We start from the raw sequence: 10,625 nt of genomic DNA on the forward strand, positions 1-10,625 counted from the left end.
ACACTGGACATTAATACTGACTCATTTTCTTCACACTCAACCGAAGGGACATCATCTTTCACACCCTGAGAACTACAGCATAATTTCTCGTCTTTGCTCTATCGCATAATTGCTAGCACTGGTTGCTTGACCTTTTCCATCTGTTGTTTCAACGATTTGCCGCAAAACATTTTCCCAGGGAACTACAAGAAAATACACCCCAAAGTGAATTTGTGCAGGCCATCTTTGCAGGACTGAAAGGCGTCGGTGTAATTTCGACATTGCTATTCTTGATTGAATGATCTTCATCTTCTGCCGAATCGGTAACATTATTGTCAGAGTTTTTCTCTATACAAAGCCCGGGAAACGAGTTGGATGGAGCCGAAACCTTCAGCTCAGGAACCACATGGGATTGGGGGGTGTCATTGAATGATGGGCTAACTAGATCAAGGCTATTGGAATTGGTTGCCGGAATTAATGATGACGATTTGGGACTTGCAGGGGGCTCTAAGGTACCGCTCATAGGAAAGAATTCAGCTTCGTGTGCATTCAATTCAATTATATCCTCATCCTGGTAGTCATTCATATTTTCTCGCTGCAGAGAACCCTCAAAGACTTCAATCGATTCTCTGTTTAAATGAGAGAGATTCCAACTGAAATAGCCCCCAATTTCTTTGGGGGATGCTGATGAGTACCACTCTGTGTTTATATACACTGTAACCCTGTGGGGTTTTTGAATAGCTTCTACAGCTATATATCTCCTGTGTAGCAGTGGCAAGCATATTCACATGTAGCATTTGTTGGCAATGATCACTAAGATCATCGATGGATAACTCTGCTAAAACTGATTCCAGTAACATCATTTTTAAATCAAATACTGCTTGATAATCTCAGATATGGCATTTGAATAAAATGGTGGGTGGTAGTGGAATCGTGTATTTATGGTGTGCACAGGAAACTGCAACTGCAAACATTGAATATGTGTAGAGAAAAGTAGGGTTTCCCCTTTTTCTATCAACGGGTAGGGTTTGTTGAGAAGAGAAAATGTGTTGAGTGGCGTTGCACTAAGCGAGATTGTTGGGATTCAACGTTGATTGCACAGTTGTTGCATACACGACCATGAAATTTATGTAAGCAAAGGAATTGGGAAATGCAGTGGGGTTTTAGAGATATGTGATGTCTGTAAGTATAAACTCTTTGAACAACAGTAACAAAATGCAGAAATTCCATCTAAAAAGAATAAGTAGAAACTTGAAATTTTGGCTAGAACACAGATTAAACCTTGTCGAACTACGTTTTTGTGCTGACTCTCCAATTTCGATACAAGCCTAGCATTCACAGACTACTATAGAAAATGTCTGTGGCTCTCATAAGGACAAACAAGCCAAATATTAGTGAATATTGAAAAGAACCAAATGATGATATGGCCATTCTTGACTACATTTAAAATATAAGATATTCATAAATTAGAATAGAATCTTATAAAAAAGAATGACCAAAGTAAATGAATGAACTCTAAAACAGAATACCACTTGAGAAACATCAAAAAGCTCAATTCCTGTCCAAAGACAATACCACTAGAGAAAGATCCATAATCACTGCTTAAGATACTTGAGCTACTGGATGCTAACTGATGTTGTCTCTTTCTCAATATCAACACTAGGGAAGTTTGTTGGAGGCATCTCATCCTCACCAACATCAACAGATTCATCGACAGCGTCACAACCTACACATGTACATATGCTTACATGAACAACAGTAACGAAATGCATAAATTCCATCTAAAAAGAATCAATAGAAACTTGAAATTCTGGCTAGAATAAAGAGTAAACCTTGTTGAACTACATTTGTGGGTTGACTCTCCAATTGTGATACAACCCTAGCATTCACACACTGCTACAGAAAATTTCAGTGGCTCTCGTAACGAAAAACAAACCAAATATTGGTGAACATTGAAAAGAACCAAATGACGATATGGCCATTCTTGAGTGCATTTAAAATATAAGACAGTCATAACACTAGGACAGCATACCGCAGGATTAGGAAGCCTTGCTGAAGCCTGGGTATTTCTGGTGCCTTCACCTATCTCTTTGAGGCAATTGAAAACAAGGTTCTGTAGCTCCCATAAATAATCATCATCAAAAGCATCAATATCAACTTCGATTTCCTCCTCATTCTGACTTAGACCAATGTGCTTCCTTAAGAATGTAATTATGGGTACCGCCATCTCATCTGGTTATTGTTCAAGATCCTGACAAAGCTTCTTCTTTTCGTTAAATGACATCGGGTGTTTGCATTTTTCAACCTTCGGTTTCTGCTGACTTGGTACATCTGAGAGAGGAGCAGAATTTGGAGGTTGCACCTTTGGCTTATTTCTTGTTTCTGTAATTTTGTTACTATGTTGTTACTTCTTGGTTGGAATAAGTTGAACATCCTGAGTTAATTTTCTATAAACTTTATCTCCAGCCAAATCCCCTGTAACCTCCAACGCATAAGGGTAATCAGGAAGCATATTGTATGAAGTCCTAGCTCATACCTTTTTAGATTTTTTCATGATGGAATTCCTGTTGAGGTTGTTCTGAAATTGGTATCTCTCACGAGTTAGTATAAGGAGAGAGGCCATTCAATGTATGAACGAGGGCTTTCTCCTCTACCAGAAGAAAGAAACCCTTGCCAAACGTAAAAACCCTTGTATGAGCTAGGGCTTTTTCTTTTGCCAGAAGAAAGAAACCCTTGCCAAATGTAAAAACCCTTTCCAACCGTTCCAAGAGCAAAGGCAAGTACTCCTATGGGCGGAACAGAGCGTATGAGCGCCCAGTTAATGTTCTTGAAATTACATATGCTTACATGAACAACAGTAACGAAATGCAGAAATTCCATCTAAAAAGAATAAATAGAAACTTGAAATTCTGGCTAGAATAAAGAGTAAACCTTGTTGAACTACGTTTGTGGGCTAACTCTCTAATTGTGATACAACCCTAGCATTCACAGGCTGCTACAGAAAATTTCAATGGCTCTCGTAAGGAAAAACAAACCAAATATTGGTGAACATTGAAAAGAACCAAATGACGATATGGCCATTCTTGACTACATTTAACATATAAGACAGTCATAGCACTAGGACAGCATACCGCAGGATTAGAAAGCCTTTATGAAGCCTGGGTATTTCTGGTGCCTTCGCCTATCTCTTCGAGGCAATTGAAAACAAGGCTCTGTAGCTCCCATAAATAATCATCATAAAAAGCATCAATATCAACTTCGATTTCCTCCTCATTCTGACTTAGACCAATGTGCTTCCTTAAGAATGTAATTATGGGTACCGCCATCTCATCTGGTAATTGCTCAAGTGTTGACAAAGCTTCTTCTTTTCATTAAATGACATCGGGTGTTTTCATTTACCATGTAGTCATAGAACAGCAAGTTGCCATGTGGCGAAAGAGAGTACCCACGCAAACTGACAAGATTCCAATGTTTGATACTTCCAACAGTCTCTAACTCAGTTTCGAAATCCCGCAAGCTTTGTGGATAGTGTGTGTATAGTCTTTTAATAGCAACTGGCTTACAGTTCTTAAGATCACATCTGTAAACTGTGCTTGTAGCACCATTGCCAATTATAAATTTCTCATTCAAATTTTCGGTCATTCTCATTATATCATCATACATGTATAGGGCCATATCCATGTGCAATATTACAAGCCTTGGAGAACCTGGTCATGACATGCAAGAATCTTTTAACAAGAGGCATAGATATTGATGGTAAGATGATAACTTTACTCTGAGAAATAACAAATTTGAAATGAGGCATAATACCTTGACCTGTTTTGCTTGATGACCCTTTAGTGAATGGTTTATGTTGATTTGAAAGGTAGAGAGCGATGGTGATTACACACACTAATATCAGTGAACCCAATGAGATGCAAACAATACCTGTTGTTGACATAGAAGTTGTCCATTTACACAATCAATAGATAACAATATCAATATAATCTAAAGGATATTTAATACAAATCTATGGAATCTGATTTGTAATATCTAGTTCTGTTTTCACCTTTTGGTTGTTTGGAAGATATCCCACAAAGTGATCCAATCCAATAACCACAGAGACCTAGATTTCCAAAAAAATTGAGGCAAAAATCGTTCCCATCAGATAAAATGTACAGACTTGACAATATCAAGAAGAAAACTAAATTTGATCTAGAAATAAAATGTGTTCATTATATCTACACCTTTCTGGGGTAAACCTTGTAAAGTTCTGTGTGACAGGAATATTCCCAGACAAATTGTTGTAGGAGAGGTTTCTGTAAAACAAATTGATCGTTTCTAGTATGAATAACTACGAGTTGATATATGAGGATTATTTCCTCTGTAATTTCATGATGAAATGAACAAAAAATAGCACCAATTCAGGCAAATTCTTACAGAGTAGTAAGGCTAAAGCAGTTGGTCAACTGCCATGGCATCTCCCCTGATAAACTGTTGTTATTCAGTATCCTGTATATTATCCATTTACAAAGTTATTTTCAGAATAATTGTGAAGGTATTAATAAATTATAATTTAGGGATCACTCCAAGGAACTTACAGTGAGACCAAATTCTGTAGTTGTCCAAGTTCTGAAGGAATAGGACCCGATAATTGGTTGGCAGAAAGGTCCCTGCATTGAAAAAATACCGCACTATGTTACTGTTTTGATGAAGTGGCTAGGGCACACCAGAAAGAGATGTAGAAAGAACTAGAAAATAGAACTAGTTCACAAGCTACACAAATCAAATACTAAGGACTTACATATCCCCGATACTTCTCAAGTTTCCCAAGTCTGCAGGGAGAAACCCACTCAGTTTATTTCCACTCAAGTTCCTTGAATTCATAATCCAATAGAAATCATGGGATTAATATAACTCTCACCCATTAAGCTTTTCATAATCCAATGGGGTTAAAAATAAATATAACTTTCACACATAAAACTTGTAGCTTAATAATTCAAAAACTTTTCTACATACAAGACTTACAATTTTAATAGATGTTCCATGTTCCCAATAGATCTCGGGATAGGTCCAGATATATTATTGTTAGAAATGTCCCTAAAAATTCACATCACATCACAGGGCAATAAAAATGTAAGGACTACCCTTGCAGCTATTATGTTTTTAGATATAGTTCTAAAAGGGAACCTTAGAAGCCTTAACCAAGACATTAGAATAACTAAAACTCACAATCTGCCTAAATTTATAATATGCCCCAGCTCTATAGGAATTGTTCCCGTGATATTGTTGGAGGACAGATTTCTGTAAAAGCAGCAATGTTATCCATTAGGCATATTGAATATGCTTAATGCAATTCAACAACTCATTATGTTATAGGTCAATTTAGAATATGGCCTGGGATTACTTACAGATAAGTTAGCCTGTTAAGTTTTTGAAATTCCAAAGGAATAGTTCCATTCAAACGATTGCCATTCACATTGCTACTGGACAAAGGACAATGAAGGCACAGCATATTGTTAGCCAGTGGGAAATTATGCTCCGCAAATTCATCACTTGGCTTGAAAATTATATCACTTACAAGAAAATGAGAGCAACACATGAACTAATATTCTCTGGGATTGGACCTTCAAGTTGATTTCTGGCAAAGATTTCTGTCTCAAAAAAAATACAACCTTGGAATGTTAAATACTTACAGCAAGAATCCAAAAGATATCATAGATTAATGTTTAGTGTATGGGAGGTTTCAAGATATTTCTATCATTTTTATCTCCACTTTCTAGAAAAAGGTTTGGACACAAACTTACAATTCGAACAGTTGTTCCAAATTCCCCAGCTCGGGTGGAATTTTCCCAGTCAGCTGATCGTCATTTAGCTGCCTGCATATGCATACAACCATTGACTATCAAATAGCTATTTCTTATCATGCACGTCCAGTTTCCATTTCTTACATATCAATCATACAAAATATGTGATTGGAATCTCTTATAGGTATCCCAGCTTTTTCATGTTCCCCAATTCTGGCGGAATAGATCCCGTGAGATTATTACTGTGTAAATATCTGAGTAGTGCAAAAGAAAGAACAACAGAATCAGCTTCTTGAAAATTGAACATAAAGGAAACTTATAGTCAAAAAGTAATGGACTTTCACAAACCCAGATGGGAACAATTCGAGCATTAACTATGCAAGCAACTCACAGTTTATCAGTGTAAGTCAAGTTGCCTAGAATCGGAAGAATTGTTCCAGTAAGATGATTATCACTCAAATCCCTGTAATAAATATTAAATGTATCAGTACACTAAATCTTACACCATAATTACATAATCAAGTTTTTTCCAAACGTCACAAAACATTTATCAATGAATGAAGGAATATTGATTGATTCTGCATAAGAAATATATTGACAATATCCAAAATCATTATGGATTCTTATTGATCTAGGCTTCCACGCAATTAAATGTAAGAGATTATAATTTAATCCGATTACAGGAAAATTTTGGACAAGTTGAGATCCAGAAAACACTGTACTTACAGAACAGTAAGAGCCTGCATGAGACCAATTACTTCAGGTATCCTTCCGGTCAGCTTGTTTCCTTATAACGACCTAGGATAACCACTTTAAAATTAGGGTAGGACAACTAAAGCAACCAGATTAATGATGTCGGTTGAATAGTGCATACCATGCAATGAATTGCATTACTTAGACAGCCTGCATAATCTCATATCCCTGCCTATTCAACACAAAATTCTTGATACTAGAACACAGTTCAGTCCTGGAAATATCTCCACTTACAAAGTAGCCACTTGTAGAAACCCAATATTGAAGGGGATCTCTCCGGTAAGTTGATTGTATGATAAGTCCCTGACAAGAATACCAACCCGAATTCAACAAGTAATTGAGATAATGAGTCTTGTATCAAACCATACATTTACACCCATTTGTTCATTTAAAATCCAGTTAGGAAAATCAGAAAACATACAAAACTGCATAGCTTGTACAGTTGCCAATATTCTCAGGAATGGTCCCTGACAAGTTGTTGCCTCGCACATCACTACATAACAGAGATCAAAGTAGTTGATTAGAAACATTTAAGCTACCACGAAGAATCCTTTAGTTAAAATTCGTTAATGCATTGAAAACGCTGCATCGAGATACATAAATTTAAAGATAAATGCTCTGTGACCGCCGAATCTTGCTTCTTCTTTTCGTTAAATGACATCGGGTGTTTACATTTTTCAACCTTTGGTTTCTGCTGACTTGGTACATCTGAGAGAGGAGCATAATTTCGAGGTTGCACCTTTGGCTTATTTCTTGTTTTTGTAATTTTGTTACTATTCGGTTACTTCTTTGTTGGAATAAGTTGAACATCCTGAGTTAATTTTCTATAAACTTCTTCTCCAGCCAAATCCCCTGTAACCTCCAACGCGTAAGGGTAATCAGGAAGCATATTGTATGAAGTCTTAGCTCATACCTTTTTAGATTTTTTCATGATGGAATTCCTGTTGAGGTTGTTATGAAATTGGTATTGCTCATGAGTTAGTATAAGGAGAGAGGCTATTCAATGTATGAGCCAGGGCTTTCTCTTCTACCAGAAGAAAGAAACCCTTGCCAAACGTAAAAACCCTTGTATGAGCTAGGTCTTTCCCTTCTGCCAGAAGAAAGAAACCCTTTCCAAATGTAAAAACCCTTGCCAACCATTCCAAGAGCAAAGGCAAGTACTCCCATGGGCGAAACAGAGTGTATGAGTGCCCAGTTAATGTTCTTGAAATCAAGGGGTGTTTCTTGATATTGGTGGCTCCGCGGGCCAAGCCGAGGAGCCTCCTTGGGTCTTTTACCTGAAGCCATTTTATCAGATTCTGGGCTGTGTTACATTGCTTGGCCTTGACTCGCCATCTCTCCGCCCGACCTGTGCTGCTCATATTGGCAACCCATTTTATTCGGTTAACTTTGCACTATCAATTTGTTTAACACGGACGGTTATTATATGAAACTGTATCAATCCAATGGTACACCTTTCCCCAATCGTCTAACACTTGATCCGACGGTGTAGACCGATGAAGAGTGGCAAATAGGGGAGTTGATTTCAGAGGGAATGCCTTACGACGTAATTATTTTTTTAACTTAAATATTATAATTTAAGTTTTATGACTTATTAATTTAATTTAGGTGAAACAATTACATTTTAACTTTAAGATTGATTGAAATCTAAAGGGCGATATATGATGGTATATGGTTTCGATCCTTCTCGCAAGAAGCACACGAAGCAGGAAAATAACCAGGGTTTTGATCGATCACAGAGGTAGTCCTCCATGAAAGGACACACAGGAGGGAGCTCCACTCCCTCCTACAAGCAGGTTGTGGTTAGCAAGGGAAAAAAACCAATGGAAAATGACAGAGAGCCTTCAGAAGGAAAAGATAGAAGCAATGAAGAAGAGCAGGAGGGAACTAAGTCAAGGGAGCACAATGATGCATTGGAAAATGTGGAAGAAATCAAGGAACAAAGCACTAAAGACAAAGCACACATGGGACCATGCAAACCCAAAGCGGCGGTAACTCCCAGAGTCATTTTAAATGATCCAGCGCTGCAAGCACACAGGGATCACATGCAAACATATGCAATCATTTGTAAATTCATGGGGTTGTGGTCCACTGAAAAAGCATTACAAAAGTGGATTAAATACCACTATAAACCAAAAGGCGGCATTAACCTACATCTTGGGTCCAAGGGATTTTTCACTGTAGTTTTTGCAAACATTGAAGATAAGGACAGAGTGCTTGAAGGAGGGCCATAATTTTATGCTGCAGCAGGCCTCTATATGCGACCTTGGATTATGACTTTGTTCCAAAACGTGAAACTTTTACTTCAGTCCTAGTCTGGGTAAGACTCTACTCTCTACCTCTTGATTACTGGTAAACGAAATCTCTATCAGCCATAGGAAATAAGTTAGGGCATTTTGTCAAAGTTTCTAAGGCTACTAGAAGGGGAAAGTATACTTCCTTCGCTAGAATATGTGTGGAGATGGATCTTTCTGGAGCGTTGCCAGAAGAGGTTATTCTGGAAGTGTTTGATGAGGAATGGATACAAACGGTAGATTATGAACATATTCCATTTAGATGTTGCAAATGTCATGAGCATGGACATCTAGTCAGAGACTGCCCTCTCAGTAAGACAGAGAACAAAAACAAAGCTGATATAATGAAGGATCCAAAAAGCTTCTTCAAGGTGGAACATGAAGGAAATGGGGGCAAAAGAGGACTAAGAACACGCAAAGATACAGGGCAGAAAGTTAACCAGAACATGTTCCAAGTCCTCAAAGCATACGAAGGTCCTATAGATACTGATAAAGCAAAAGAAGGAAGCCCAGTGGAGGAGGAGAAAGAAGAAGAAAGTGAGCAAAAACAAGAAAATGACAAACTGAAAGAATTTATGATTAGTAATGTTGAACAGGCGATGGATCTTGAAATGACCCAAAGTGAGATGGATATGGAGGACCATGAACTCCAGGAAATTCTTGAGAAAGAGAACCTAGATTTAAAAGGTTTCTTGAATCAAGGAACCAAAGAAGGACTAGACTCATTACCTACAGAGGAGCTCAATAGGATTCAACAGTTGTTTTTATGGAAGACCCAAACTAAAGGGTTGGACAGACTAAAACACAAAGAAAGACAAGGCAACGAAGGAGTGAAAATGATGAAAAATACGATAAGACTAGCACTCAGAATCCCAGGAAAGAAGAAGGGCAGAAAAACGCAGAATGAGTTGTTGATGGAATGTGGAAAGCTAATGATAGATTCAGGTAAGATGAAAGACCTATCCAGTTATTCCTTTACTAATCTTTAATTATGAAGTTCACTTCTTGTAATATCAGAGGTCTAGGTAGTAAAAGGAAACAAAGGTTACTGAGTAATAGAATGAAACAAGCATCTCTGGATGTGATTTTCATTTAGGAGACCAAGTGTTCCATTCAAAAGATAAGAGATATCCATAGTAAATGGCTCAATAAATTTGAGTTTCTGGAAGTCAAAGCAGAGAATATAGCAGGAGGTATTCTCACTCTGTGGAATCCACAAAATATCGACTTAATAGATGCAGTGGCATCTAGGGATTATTTATCTGTAGTAATTCAACCAATAGGAGTTAAGGAAACCTACCTGGTTACAAATGTCTATGGCCCACAGAGAATGGATGACAAACTTAGGCTTCTAAACTCTCTGGAGACTCTCAGAAATAGACATGTAGGAATACCCTGGATCTTAGGGGGTGATTTCAACATGATTAAATCACTCACGGAAAAAAAAGGGGGAACTAGAGTTCTAGGCAAAGACTCTGTGGCTTTTCAAACCTTTATTGATAAGATGAAGCTGGTGGATATTGAAATGCATAATGGAATCTTCACCTGGAACAATAAAAGAGGAGGAGAGTCTCAAGTAGCTTCCAAATTAGACAGATTCATAATCTTAGAGGATCTTATGCTCAATGACAAGGAAATGGTAGCAAGAGTGCTACCCTTTGGTGGTTCAGATCACTGGCCGATACAACTAGAGGTTCAGGGCATTGGTAACCCCAGGAACAAACCTTTTAGATTTGAGAATATCTGGCTTTCCCACCCAGATTTCATCAGCAACATAACCAAGTGGTGGGCAGAGGATATAAACATTCAGGGT

General features: G+C 37.7%; 1 pseudogene; it reads right to left on the minus strand.

Annotated features, from left to right (window-relative positions):
- Nucleotides 1–2,580: 2,580 nt before the first annotated feature.
- LOC149193578 (uncharacterized) lies at nt 2,581–7,407 on the minus strand (annotated as a pseudogene).
- Between the last annotated feature and the right edge of the window lie 3,218 nt (nt 7,408–10,625).

The sequence above is a fragment of the Pinus tabuliformis genome, chromosome 2_2, assembly GCF_031772625.1.
Source record: "Pinus tabuliformis cultivar Carrire ecotype Pingquan chromosome 2_2, CPIR1, whole genome shotgun sequence".
Classification (NCBI taxonomy): domain Eukaryota; kingdom Viridiplantae; phylum Streptophyta; class Pinopsida; order Pinales; family Pinaceae; genus Pinus; species Pinus tabuliformis.